The sequence below is a fragment of the Coregonus clupeaformis genome, chromosome 10 (assembly GCF_020615455.1).
Source record: "Coregonus clupeaformis isolate EN_2021a chromosome 10, ASM2061545v1, whole genome shotgun sequence".
Lineage (NCBI taxonomy): Eukaryota > Metazoa > Chordata > Actinopteri > Salmoniformes > Salmonidae > Coregonus > Coregonus clupeaformis.
This window is the reverse complement of record NC_059201.1, coordinates 43995284-44010781: the sequence shown is the minus strand read 5'-3', so window position 1 is coordinate 44010781 and position 15498 is coordinate 43995284.

Genomic DNA, 15498 nt, shown 5'->3' with positions numbered 1-15498 from the left:
AGCCAGATATCTTGCTTGTTTGTAGGTGACCAAATACTTATTTTCCACCATACTTTGCAAATAAATTCATTAAAAATCCTACAATTTGATTTTCTGGAATTTTTTTTCTCAATTTGTCTGTCATAGTTGACGTGTACCTATGATGAAAATTATAGGCCTCTCTCATCTTTTTAAGTGGGAGAACTTGCACAATTGGTGGCTGACTAAATATTTTTTTCCCCCACTGTATCTGTATCGATTTTTTCCCCATCACTAGACAGTACCGAACATGAAGGTAAACAAAACAATGTAATTAAATGGAATGGTAATGTAGGCTATACCAACTGAAGGGAACTAACAGTAAATTGGCAGTTGAATATGTGTTGTTATTAGGCCTACTGACAGTCGATACTGATAGTGGCTAATATTTAACATAATAGAAATAGGAAACAGAAAGTTGGTGTAGCCTATAATTAAGACATTCAAGAGTGCTGATCCCTGCAAGTTAAAAGGCCGTACAATTTAAATTCTGCATAACGGCACAGCATTTCATAAACTTTACTGTGGCAAAGTTGGCATGTTGATATGCTTCAGTTTGCTGCCAAGTGACTGGTTTCACATTTGTCTCCAGCGATTATAAGGTAAAATATAACTAAAACAAGTGTCATTTATATTTACAATTCCCTTATCCAAATGGATTATTAATGTATATAGCTCTTATTATTTTGTAAATTACAGTGCAAGGAGAATGGTGTTATTTCTATCGGAAAAAATAAAGTAGATGTTTTTTTTCCACTTGGAACCGGTAGGTTCGCTAGACCTTATTCATGATTTCCTTGCGTGTAAAGGTGATAGAATTATTCGGGAATTAAGTCAAGGTCAGAATACGGCGTACCTTCATTTATTTGATCTCCACCCAAAACGAATAGCAGGTGAATAGCATACAATTCTCATGCTTAAGTTCAAGGTCAGAATACGCATAGAGAGAAAAGTGCATAAAAAGGGAATTATGTTCCATTTATGCTGCATTTAGAGGAGGGATACAAAAAACTTGATACCAGTCGGCATAGCGGGACAAGAAAGCAAGAAAGATGGTGACAGCAAAAGCAAGACAGCACCACACAGTATGTGTTGCTATGGTGATTTCAGTAAACAAACAGTGCAAATCAACATCCAGTAGAAAACAACTCTATGGCAGATGGAAAAAGTGGAAATATTTTAACTCTGGCGCCAAGTCCCATCTACCGTGGTGGCTGACTGCATTCACCACCAGCCTCAACGATATTTACCGACATTTACCATCTTGCTCTCATTGAAAACAATGACATCCGGTTTGCCGTCTACCTCGTACCATCTAAACGCAGCATTACGCACACTTAACTCGGGTCGCAATCGGGCCCTATGAGCTATCCACACCTGGATTGTGCAACATTTGCCCAATCTTATTTTCAAAATTCTTCAAGTTCTGTCAAATTGGTTGTTGGTCATTGCTAGACAGCCATTTTCAGGTCTTGCCATAGATTTTCAAGTAGATTTAAGTCAAAACTGTAACTAGGCCACTCAGGAACATTCACTTTCTTCTTGGTAAGCAACTCCAGTGTAGATTTGGCCTTGTGTTTTAGGTTATTGACCTGATGAAAGGTGAATTAATCTACCAGTGTCTGGTAGAAAGCAGACTGAACCAGGTTTTCCTCTAGGATTTTGCCTGTGCTTAGCTTAATTCCATTTATTTTTTATCCTGAAAAACTCCACAGTCCTTAACAATTACAAGCATACCCATAACATGACGCAGCCTCCAGTATGCTTGAAAACATGAAGAGTGGTAATGTGTTGTATTAGATTTGCCCCAAACATAACACTTTGTATTCAGTACCAAAAGTTAATTGCTTTGCCATATTTTTTGCAGTATTACTTTAGTGCCTTCTTGCAAACAGGATGCATGTTTTGGAATATTTTTTATTCTGTACAGGCTTCCTTTCACTCTGTCAATTAGGTTAGTATTGTGGAGTAACTACAATTTTGTTGATCCATCCTCAGTTTTCTCCTATCACAGCCAAACTCTGTAACTGTTTTAAAGTCACCATTGGCCTCATGGTGAAATCCCTGAGTGGTTTCCTACATCTCTGGCAACTGAGTTAGGAAGGACTGGGTGTATTGAGTGACTGGGTGTATTGATACACCATCCAATGTGTAATTAATAACTTCACCATTCTCAAAGGGATATTCAATGTCTGCTTTTTTTTTTACCCATCTACCAATAGGTGTCCTTCTTTGCGAGGCATTGGAAAACCTCCCTTGTCTTTGTGGTTGAATCTGTGTTTGAAATTAATTGCTCAACTGAGGGACCTTACAGTAATTGTATGTGTGGCATGTTAAACACTATTATTGCACACAGAGAGTCCATTCAACTTATGTGACTTGTTAAGCAAGGTTTTCCTCCTGAACCTATTTAGGCTTGCCATAACAAAGGGGTTGAATACTTATTGACTCAAGACATTTCAGCTTTTCATTTTTAATTAATTTGTAGAACATCTGAAAAACATAATTCCACTTTAACATTATGGGGTATTGTGTGTTGGCCAGTGACAAAAAAATCACAATTTTATCAATTTTTAAATTCAGGCTGTAACACAACAAAATGTGAAAAAGTCAACAGGTGTGAATACTTTCTGAAGGCACTATATGTCAAACAAACAACAATGATTGCAAAGTTAATTAATAAAGTTATTTAACTTTGCAATCATTGTTTTTTGTTTGGCATACATTGAAAGGGAAAGTCTCAGCATCACTCTGTTACCATGGAATTGCCCGACTACATCAAGTGTGTGACTCTACACACTCGTTGGATGCATAATTTGCTATTTGTTTAGGTTGTGTTTTGTTTTGCCCAATAGAAACAGAATGGTGAATGATGACTGGAGTAATTTCTTTCTAAGTGAGTAGATAAGATGCTGATAAAGCCATGATTAAAAAAAAACAATGAATAAAGATGAGTGAGAAAGTTACAACAAAACATGCTAACCTCTCACCATTACCAGTAACAGGGGAGAGTAGCATATATGGTATGATCTTTGTCCCTCTAACTTTCTAACTTTTTATCATTCACAATTAATTCATGATTATCCATAATCATGGTAGCTTCCACATTAATTTAGATGTGTTCAAAAACATATTATATTCTTACTTACAATAAAAGTGACTCCAAAAGGCCACACTACATTATTCACCATTCACTTCCTATTGGGCAAAACATAAACCTGAAACCAAAACAAGCTGTAAATGCATCCATCTTTGTAAAGTCACAAGCTTGATGTAGTCAATGTGTGCTAGGAATATGGGACCAAATACCAAACGTTTTACTACTTTATTACACTACAAGTGAATTTGTTCAAATACTTATGACTTCTAAACTGTAAAACAGACATGTATGAAAAAAACCTCAGATAAAAGGTGCCATTCTTTGCTGTCACCACATATGAAACATTTGATCTCAAAACCAAAATGCTGGAGAATAGAGACAAATTAAAATGTTTAGCTTCACTGTCCAAATACATACTGAGTAATATATCTAACGTTTTCCTAATACACTTTCTGTCAAGTTGTTGTGACAGCCTCCAATCAATGGATTATGTTCAATAAATAAAAATGCCTGTTCTGCAGCCAGTCCTCCTTTCTTCTACCCACTCTCTTGGAAATTACCGTAATTTTAGGACTATAAGCCGCGCCTTTTTTCCAATTTTTCGACCCTGCGGCTTATATAACGGTGCGGCTAATCTATGGATTTTTACAGCTAACGGCCACTAGAAGACCTCCTAAATCTATGGATTTTACAGGTTACAGTCCACCAACTTTAACTCTATGGGCTCTATGACCGGTCCGCGCCCCCCACCTTTAAGCGGCGGGCTCCAGCAGGAAAAGCTGGAGGCCGGAAAAGAGTGAGACAGGTAGCGCGCAAAAGTAAAAGTGGAACCGAGAGTGGTACGAGAGACAGAACGAGAGACAGAACGAGAGCAAGACAGAAAGACATTACGAGAGCGAGACAGTTTGTCTCTTTCCCGACAATCCCCTCTGTGCACGAACCCTTACATATGGTAATTAAACATTAAAACACCTGCGGCTTATAGTCCAGTGCGGCTTATATGTGTACACATCATTCAATATCATTCAATTTAGCTGCTGCGGCTTATACTCCGGTGCGCCTTATAGTGCGGAAAATACGGTAATAGATTTTTGAATACAGCATTAGATTTCCGCTCAATTGAGCTGAGACTAGACACAAGGGGGAATCGGGCGGGTTATTTATCTGACATAAAAAGCTATGACTGCATATGATTGAGAGAGGCACTCCAGTGTGTCCACCCTGAGGGCAGGAACTAGTCTTCATTTGTTTAAATGGGTGATCCGTCACACCATTCAGTCCAACCCAGTGAAAATCACTATCACTATCTATCTTAAGCCTATTTTCAGTGTTGTGTAGTCTGGGGTGTCGATATTTCATCATAGTGGAGCTCCTTTGTTAGTGCTCTGCAGCTCAAATTGGCACACTTCAGCTCATTTTACATCTATCAATCAATCATATAACCCAACTGCATTATGGAAAATTAGAACAGTCACCATTACTTTTGTGTTTACAATAAGAAAGACATCTCATATCATGCTTAAAGGCCTGGCCACAGCCCATGTGACACACATGGGATGGATCAGAACTTACAAACAGACAAACCCCCTAAACCATCTCATTCACTGCCATGGACATGCTCCTTATCATTCCAATGCAGACTGGAAATCCAACCACAAAATGTGTGCCTGCAGGGTGTGTATGTTGGCATGTAAGGGTGCCAAACTGCCTGGTGAGAGGAGGGAAGAGTTTGACTATATGACATTGTAAGAGGGAGTGGCCCATTACACAGCCCACTGGAGCACATGCATTATGATGAATCTGCTGTGCACTACAGTACCATCATTGGCCAACCCCTACTGGGAAAGTAGTTAGTCTGTGGACTGCCATCCCTCTCCCAGACTAGCTTGCGGGAGATTCTTCCCTATACACTGAGTTTACAAAACATTAAGAACACCTTCCTAATATTGAGTTGCACCCCCCACCCTTGCCCTCAGAACAGGCTCAATTCGTTGAGGCATGGACTCTACAAGGTGTCGAAAGTGTTCCACAGGGATGCTGGCCCATGTTGATGCAATGCTTCCCACAGTTGTGTCAAGTTGGCTGGATGTCCTTTGGGTAGTGGGCCATTCTTGATACACACAGGGAACTGTTGAGCATGAAAAACCCAGCAGTGTTCCAACTCTTGACACAAACCGGTGCGCCTACTAACATACCCAGTTCAAAGGCACTTAAATATTTTGTCTTGCTCATTCACCCTCTGAATGGCACACATACACAATCCATGTCTCAATTGTCTCAAGGCTTAAAAATACTGATTTAACCTGTCTCCTCCCCTTCATCTACACTAATTGAAGTGGATTTAACAAGTGACATCAATAAGGGATCATAGCTTTCACCTGGATACCCCTGGTCAGTCTGTCATGGAAAGAGCAGGTGTCCTTAATGTTTTGTACACTCAGTGTATAACTGCGTCAATGGAAAAGTTAAGGCATTACTGTGAGAACAGTAGATCCATTTTTTACAAAGAAATATCCCATTAAAGAGCATCTGTGTGTATGATGTTTATGTTGAGTGCAGTCATTGGATGTTTTATTTAATGATGATGTGTTTGAGCACAATCAACTAAGACGTCCGAGGGGGAGAGAGAGAACATGGAGGCTGGGAGGCTGGAAAGCCAGGTGGGGAAGTAGGAGCTTGATCACTTAACCCTAATACTCTTACTTCTAGCCTAGCCATCTGCTCCGAGGCAGATACTGGGAATGTTGGGTTAGGATCAGAAAGGAGAGGACAGGGGAGCAAGCCAAAAATGAGAGCGGAGGGGGTACAAAGTATGACAATTTAAATCAGATTGCCCTGAGGGGTATACTACGATGCAAGCTAGATCCACTCAGGGTTTTCTAACGCTTGCCAGCTTGTAGTTAGCCTCACATTCCAGCTCAGGGTTCATCCATTTTACATTTACATTTTAGTCATTTAGCAGACGCTCTTATCCAGAGCGACTTACAGTTAGTGAGTGCATACATTTTCATACTTTTTTCATACTGGCCCCCCGTGGGAAACGAACCCACAACCCTGGCGTTGCAAGCGCCATGCTCTACCAACTGAGCTACACGGGGCCCATGTCATCCATATTACGACAGTGGACATTGCTAGTCCACCTGCCGTTAACTCTAGCAGGCTTGTAACTGCACATGCATGTTGCACGCCAAACTCTTAATTGAGACAATGCTGCAACATCAATCCATGGGCGAGTCAATGCCACATTTTCATTTGTGCCGAAATCAAAATGAAAATTCAGCAGGCTATGGTGTGAAATAGGCTTGTAGAAGTGCGGTCTTTATTACTTATCGTTAATGCAATCTTTGGTGTGCTATTGTAGGACGACCCTTCCCTCGAAGTGACTCTTATCAACACTATATGCAAAATATTTTATTGTCTTCTCAGGAATTCAGCGTTCTCTGTGTTGCTCTTGCCAACCCCCATTCTGTGACAAACCTGGGTAGCAGAGGTTCTGTTGTCTTTACATCCTGTAGGCCTGATATCTGATTGGAGGTTAACTTTACAGTAATGCTATTGGTCAACCACTCAGATTTTGAATCCCAAACAACTCAGATGTTATAAAGGGTCTTAGATTCATTGTATCTTTCTATTTTTGTTCCTGACCTGCGCTGAGATACCTACACTCTTTCTTTCTCTCTCCACCCCAGGGACTCTTGGGGCATGGCCTTTCAGGCTATGACTTCCCTCTCTCTCGCACTCTCCGATCATGCCTAGAATAATGCTTTGTAATGCTTTGTACTGTAGCTTAAGCGTATAACTTGTATGTGAATCCATTCATTTTACAATGTTAATTAAATATTTGCTTAGGTCTTTATTGACCTTTCTACTACTGTAACTCAACTATAGTCTCTTGCATATTGCTAAATACTCTTTATGTCAACATATTAATTGAATAGTCTTATTATGGTTCGCAGGTGAGGTGCCTTCGGAAAGTATTCAGACCCCATTGACTTTTTCCACATTGTTACGTTACACCTTATTCTAAAATTGATTAAATTGTAAAAATAAATCATCAATTTACACAGAATACCCCATAACGACAAAGCAAAAATTATTATTTTTAGAAATGTTTGTTAAAAAACGGAAATATTACATTTACATAAGTATTCAGACCCTTTACGTAGTGCTTTGTTGAAGCACCTTTGGCAGCGGTTACAGCCTCAAGTCTTCTTGGGTATGACGCTACAAGCTTGGCACACCTGTATTTGGGGAGTTTCTCCCATTCTCTGCAGATCCTCTCAAGCTCTGTCAGGTTGGATCGGGAGCGTTGCTGCACAGCTATTTTCAGGTCTCTCCAGAGATGTTCGATCAGGTTCAAGTCCGGGCTCTGGCTGGGCCACTCAAGGACATTCAGAGACTTGTCCCCGAAGCCACTCCTGCGTTGTCTTGGCTGTGTGCTTAGGGTCGTTGTCCTGTTGGAAGGTGAACCTTCGACCCAGTCCAGAGCGTTCTGGAGCAGGTTTTCATTAAGGATCTCTCTGTACTTTGTTCCGTTGATCTTTGCCTCGATCCTGACTAGTCTCCCAGTCCCTGCTGCTGAAAAACATCACCACAGCTGCCACCACCATGCTTCACCGTAGGGATGGTGTCAGGTTTCCTCCAGACGTGACGCTTGGCATTCAGGCCAAAGAGTTCAATCTTGGTTTCATCAGACCAGATAATCTTCTTTCTCATGGTCTGAGTCTTTAGGTGCCTTTTGGCAAACACCAAGAGGGCTGTCATGTGCCTTTTTACTGAGGAGTGGCTTCCATCTGGCCACTCTACCATAAAGGCCTAATTGGTGGAGTGCTGCAAAGATGGTTATCCTTCTGGAAGGTTCTCTCATCTCCACAGAGGAACTCTAGAGCTCTGTCAGAGTGACCATCGGGTTCTTGGTCACCTCCCTGACCAAGGCCCTTCTCCCCCAATTGCTCAGTTTGGCCGGGCGGCCAGCTCTAGGAAGAGTCTTGGTTGTTCCAAACTTCTTGCATTTAAGAATGATGGAGGCCACCGTGTTCTTGGGGAACTTCAAGGCTGCAGAAATGTTTTGGTACCCTTCCCCAGATCTGTCTCGGCACTCTACAGACAATTCCTTCGACCTCATGGCTTGGTTTTTGCTCTGACATGCACTGTCAACTGTGGGACCTTATATAGACAGGTGTGTGCCTTTCCAAATCATGTCCAATCAATTGAATTTACCACAGGTGGACTCCAATCAAGTTGTAGAAACATCTCAAGGATGATCAACGGAAACAGGATGCACCTGAGCTAAATTTCGATCTCATAGCAAAGGGTCTGAATACTTATGTAAATAAGGTATCTGTTTTTTATTTTTAATACATTTACAAAAATGTCTAAAAACTTGTTTTTGCTTTGTCATTATGGGGTATTGTGTGTAAATTGCTGGAGAATTTGTTTTATTTAATCAATTTTAGAATAAGGTTGTAACGTAATAAAATGTGGAAGAAGTCAAGGGGTCTGAATACTTTCCAAAGGTACTGTGTGTGTGTGTTTGTATATATATATATATATATATATATATATATATATATATATATATATATATATATATATAGTACCAGTCAAAAGTTTGGACACACCTCATTCAAGGGTTTTTCTTTATTTTCTACTATTTGCTACATTGTAGAATAATAGTGAAGAGATCAAAACTATGAAATAACACATATGGAATCATGTAGTAACCAAAAAAAGTGTTAAACAAATCAAAATATATTTCATATTTTATATTCTTCAAAGTAGCCACCCTTTGCCTTGATGACAGCTTTGCACTCTCTTGGCATTCCCTCAACCAGCTTCACCTGGAATGCTTTTCCAACAGTCTTGAAGGAGTTCCCACATGTTATTATATTATTATATATGCTGAGCACTTGTTGGCTGCTTTTCCTTCACTCTGCGGTCCAACTCATCTGTGACCAACAGATGCATATCTGTGTTCCCAGTCATGTGAAATGCATAGATTAGGGCCTAATGAATTTATTTCAATTGACTGATTTCCTCATATGAACTGTAACTCAGTAAAATCTTTGAAATTGTTGCGTTTATATTTTTGTTCAGTATAATTAGTGACCTTAATTCATCAAACAAGTCCAAGGGAGGAGTGAAAACCCACAGACACTCGGCCCTCCGTGGAATGAGTTTGACACACGTACACTACACTATCAATACACAAGCACTTTTTTCCCCCACTCCAAAATATAAAAATTATTGTATTAAGTCATACAAATGTTTTACTGTGGGTGAAGTTGCAAATGCATTCTGTCATTACTAAATGTGTAACGTGATAGGTATTTTAACCTTACTATTTAACACACAAAAAAAACAGTTGTTACTTCCTCACATGAAGGGGATGATGACGCAATCGTTGCGAATCTGATTTAATTGACCCGAAACTTGTGGCTCCGAAACTTCATTCAGGATAAATGGAGTTAGCCTGCCCGGAAGCAGGTTAGTTCTGAAGGATTCATTGCCATAGAAATGTACCTGGCTAAAAGGTGAGCCACTTTCGTGGTACCGGTTATCCCGAGTTACTCAGAGTTGAGCACGCTAACGCCTCAAACCAGGTACGTTGTATAGGGCTCTGGAAATGGAGAGAGGGTCAGTTCAAAACAGACATCAAAAGGAAAAGGTGGGCCTAAGAGAGGCTCCAAAGTGTTGGGCAAAACATCCCGTTATAGCACCCTAACACGTGAATTAGAGCTTGTCTTTTGGTTTTCTCCTTTTCCCATCTCTGATCATCCCCCTTCTTTCTATTCATCCTTTCTATCCATCACACAGTAAGTCTTTTGTGTATCTATAGGGAGGGATGCCCCTAGAAGAGCTTAATTCAAAGCTGGCTTTGGTAGCTTAGCCAGACAGCTCCACACAAATCCAATTGTTAACATAATGGGATTGGGAAACAAAACGCAGCACATGGAGGGAGAAAAATAAAGGAAAATGTAGATACGAGAGGAGGAGGAAGAGGTCAAGCAAAGACATCTGCAACGGGAAAGGAAAAATACATGGTGATGGATGGAATCAACGTCACGTCGCCTACACTCATGCACTGAACATGAACGCTTTCACAAGTACACACCTATTTTCATCTGCCCCTTGTAGCGAAATATACTCTCACTTAAAGGGGACAAGAAAACAAACAAATAGCTGTGAAAGTAAAACCTTTCCTTCCCTCAGCTAAAAAAGCACTCTGGGCCGAGGCTCTTTGTTCAGTTGTGCCTGAGGTTCAGTTTAGAGTTTTTCTGTTTGCATTCATTCTACCTCTTAAAATATTCAGTCGAAGTAAAAAATAGATGGGCAGAGAGCCCTGAAAAAAGAGGGTAACTAGTCCGTTAGAGGAGAGGTGAAAGAAGTGAGTGAAAAGAGGAGGCACGCAATGGAGGAAATATCTCAGAGGAGCGAGAAAGTAAAGTGGGGATCAAAAAGTGGTTCAGAACAAGGGTGTAAGTGTACACTGCTTTCCCAACGATCAGCTTTCTTCTCCTTCTTGACCATTTCTCCTTTGTTAGCGAGTAGGAGTCCTAAGATGTTACTGGGCTACAGAAAACAGCAGGGAGACAGCCACCTTTGCAGATTTCAGTCTTCATTGAAAAAGAAATAAACACACATACAAGTCAAGGACATTACATCATCATACAACTGGTTAGTTCACAGGAGAATATCCAGAAAAGTTGTACTGTTGACGAAGATCCAAGAGGTTAATCATTGACAAGGTCAAGTCTGCAGTTAGACTCACATTGTCAATACTACTGTTACGTACTGTACAGGCCATTATCCTTATTCTCTTCCAAATAAAAAATTAGTACATGGATTACACACTACATGACCAAAAGTATGTGGGCACCTGCTCGTCGAACATCTCATTCCAAAATCACGGGAATTAATATGGAGTTGGTCCCCCCTTTGCTGCTAAACAGCCTCCACTCTTCTGGGAAGGCTTTCCAATAGATGTTGGAACATTGCTGCGGGGACTTGCTTCCATTTAGCCACAAGAGCATTAGTGAGATCGGGCACTGATGTTGGGCGATTAGGCCTGGCTCGCAGTCGGCGTTCCAATTCATCCCAAAGGTGTTCGATGGGATTGAGGTCAGGGCTCTGTGCAGGCCAGTCAAGTTCTTCCACACCGATCTCGACAAACCATTTCTGTATGGAACTCGCTTTGTGCACGGTGGCATTGTCGTGCTGAAACAGGAAAGGGCCTTCCCCAAACTGTTGCCACAAAGATGGAAGCACAGAATCGTCTAGAATGTATGCTGTAGCGTTAAGATTTCCCTTCATTGGAACTGAGGGGCCTAGCCCGAACTATGAAAAACAGCCCCAGACAATTATTCCTCCTCCACCAAACTTTACAGTTGGCACTATGCATTCGGGCAGGTAGCGTTCAACTGGCATCCGCCAGACCCCGATTCGTCTGTCAGACTGCCAGATGGTGAAGCGTGATTCATCACTCCAGAACGCATTTCCACTGCTCCAGAGTCCAATGGCGGCGAGCTTTACGCCACTCCAGCCGACGCCAGCCATTGTGCATGGTGATCTTAGACTTGTGTGCTGCTGCTCGGCCATGGAAACCCATTTCATGAAGCTCCCGACTGACAGTTCTTGTGCTAACGCTGCGTCCAGAGGCAGTTTGGAACTCAGTAGTGAGTGTTGCAACCAAGGACATACGATTTTTACACGCTATGCGCTTCAGCACTCAGCGGTTCCGTTCTGTGAGCTTGTGTGGCCTACCACTTCGCGGCTGAGCCGTTGTTGCTCCTAGATGTTTCCACTTCACAATAACAGCACTTACAGTTGACTGGGGTGGCTCTAGCAGGGCAGAAATTTTATGAACTGACTTGTTGGAAAGGAGACACCCTATGACGGTGCCACGTTGAAAGTCACTGAGCTCTTCAGTAAGGCCATTCTACTGCCTATGTTTGTTATATAGATTGCATGGCTGTGTGCTCGATTTCATACACCTGTCAGCAACTGGTATGGCTGAAATAGCCGAACCCACTAATTTGAAGGGGTGTCCACATACTTTGTATTTCATTCATATAGTTTACAACTTTACATTGTTCAGTAGGTGTGTTTTCCATGCTGACTTACAGTGCCTTAAAAAGTATTCATCCCCCTTGGCATTTTCCTATTTTGTTGCATTACAACCTGTAATTTAAATGGATTTTTATTTGGATTTCATGTAATGGACATACACAAAATAGTCCAAATTGGTGAAGTGGAATGAAAAAAATAACTTCTTTCAAAAAATTCAAAAAATTCTATAACGGAAAGATGGTGCATGCATATGTATTCACCCCCTTTGCTATGAAGCCCCTAAATAAGATCTGGTGCAACCAATTACCTTCAGAAGTCACCTAAGTAGTTAAATAAAGTCCACCTGTGTGCAATCTAAGTGTCACATGATCTGTTACATGATCTCAGTATATACACCTGTTCTGAAAGGCCCCAGAGTCTACAACACCATTAAGCAAGGGGCACCCCCAAGAAAGCGGCACCATGAAGATCAAGGAGCTCTCCAAACAGATCAGGGACAAAGTTGTGGAGAAGTACAGATCAGGGTTGGGTTATAGAAACATTTCAGAAACTTTGAACATCCCACAGAGCACCATTAAATCCATTATTAAAAAATTGAAAGAATATGGCACCACAACAAACCTGCCAAGAGAGGGCCGCCCACCAAAACTCAGACTAGGCAAGGAGGCCATTAATCAGAGAGGCAACAAAGAGACCAAAGATAACCCTGAAAAAGCTGCAAAGCTCCACAGCGGAGATTGGAGTATCTGTCCATAGGACCACTTTAAGCTGTACACTCCACAGAGCTGGGCTTTACCGAAGAGTGGCCAGAGAAAAGCCATTGCTTAAAGAAAAAATTAAGCAAACACGTTTGGTGTTCACCAAAAGGCATGTGGGAGACTCTCCAAACATATGGAAGAAAGTACTCTGGTCAGATGAGACTAAAATTGAGCTTTTTGGCCATCAAGGAAAACGCTATGTGTGGCGCAAACCCAACACCTCTCATCACCCCAAGAACACCATCCCCACAGTGAAGCATGGTGGTGGCAGCATCATGCTGTGGGGATGTTTTTCAACGGCAGGGACTGGGAAACTGGTCAGAATTGAACGAATAATGGATGGCGCTAAATACAGGTAAATCCTTGAGGGAAACCTGTTTTAGTCTTCCAGAGATTTGAGACTGGGACGGAGGTTCACCTTCCAACAGGACAATGACAACTAAGCATACTGCTAAAGCAACACTCGAGTGGTTTAAGGGGTAACATTTAAATGTCTTGGAATGGCCTTGTCAAAGCCCAGACCTCAATCCAATTGAGAATCTGTGGTATGACTTAAAGATTGCTGTACACCAGCGGAACCCATCCAACTTGAAGGAGCTGGAGCAGTTTTGCCTTGAAGAATGGGCATAAATCCCATTGGCTAGATGTGCCAAGTTTATAGAGACATACCCCAAGAGACTTGCAGCTATAATTGCTGCAAAAGGTGACTCTACAAAGTATTGACTTTGGGGGGGGGTGAATAGTTATGCACGCTCAAGTTCTGTTTTTTTGTCTTATTTCTTGTTTGTTTCACAATAAAAAATATTTTGCATCTTCAAAGTGGTAGGCATGTTGTTTGAATCAAATGATACAAAACCCCCCAAAATCAATTTTAATTCCAGGTTGTAAGGCAACAAAATAGGGAAAATGCCAAGGGGGGTGAATACTTTCACAAGCCACTGTACATGACCATCAACTTTCACTGTATACACAGATAGTTTTGCTTGAAATCTCATATTTTCAGTTCATAACCAGATGTTGTTTACAGAAAAACATTAGTAATATCTGGGGCACATAAACTGTTGTATTGAGGCTTCTAAACAAAATATTCACAATACAATGGAAAAAGGGTTAGCCAAGTCCCTGTCTCAATCATACATTTGTTTTCACCCCCTCTCTACCTCTATTCGATTCTCTTTTACCATCTCTTGCACATTTTTCATGCACCTGAAAGTTCCAGATATTTATCTACTCATAAATATGGTTTCTGACTGCTTTCATTTAATCAAATTGAATTTTGTAGGCTTATGGAATAATAAGCATAGCCAAAATGTCTGAATAAAATACACACATTTATAAATAAATATAGAGCAGGTCTCCACCCCTACTTTATTTTCTTTACCCCAAGTATTTGTTTTTTAGCTATTTATAATTTTTTTATCCAGAACTGTACAACATTGCCATCCACATGATTCAGCTCTCTACTCCAATCATATTTTCTTATTGTACCAAATCTGTAATCTGTTTCAAAAATGAGGTTCTCTCCTCTATTAAAAAAAGTGTTGCATTTTAAACCACAATTTACAGTTTTAAAACAACAACTCATTCTAGCTAAAAGCTGTGTTTTGTGCATATTTGTGGGTTGCAATAATATAAATACTGTGTCGTCATATTTGTTATATATACAAAAGTTTGGACACACCTACTCATTCAAGGGTTTTTCTTTATTTTTACTATTTTTTACATTGTAGAATGACATTGAAGACATTACAACTATGAAATAACACATATGGAATCATGTAGTAACCAAAAAAGTGTTAAACAAATCAGAATATATTTTATATTTAAGATTCTTCAAATAGCCACCCTTTGCCTTGATGACAGCTTTGCACACTCTTGGCATTCTCTCAACCAGCTTCACCTTGAATGCTTTTCCAACAGTCTTGAAGGAGTTCCCACATATGGGAACTCCTTCAAGTAGTCCCCTGTAGCTCAGTTGGTAGAGCATGGCGCTTGCAATGCCAGGGTTGTGGGTTCATTTCCCACGGGGGGCCAATATGAAAATGTATGCACTCACTAACTGTAAGTCGCTCTGGATAAGAGCATCTGCTAAATGACTAAAATGTAAATGAAATATGTTGAGCACTTGTTGGCTGATTTTCCTTCACTATGCCGTCCGACTCAAACCAAACCATCACAATTGGGTTGAGGTCGGGGGAAGGCCAGGTCATCTGATGCAGCACTCCATCCCTCTCCTTCTTGCAACTCTGCCTATGTCAGCATCCCGGAGTCGCCTCTTCACTGTTGAAGTTGAGACTGGTGTTTTGCGGGTACTATTTAATGAAGCTGCCAGTTGAGGACCTGTGAGGCGTCTGTTTCTCAAACTAGACACTCTAATGTATTTGTCCTCTTGCTCAGTTGTGCACCGGGGCCTCCCACTCCTCTTTCTATTCTGGTTAGAGCCAGTTTGCGCTGTTCTGTGAAGGGAGTAGTACATAGCATTGTACGAGATCTTCAGTTTCTTGGCAATTTCTCGCATGGAATAGCCTTCATTTCTCAGAACAAGAATAGACT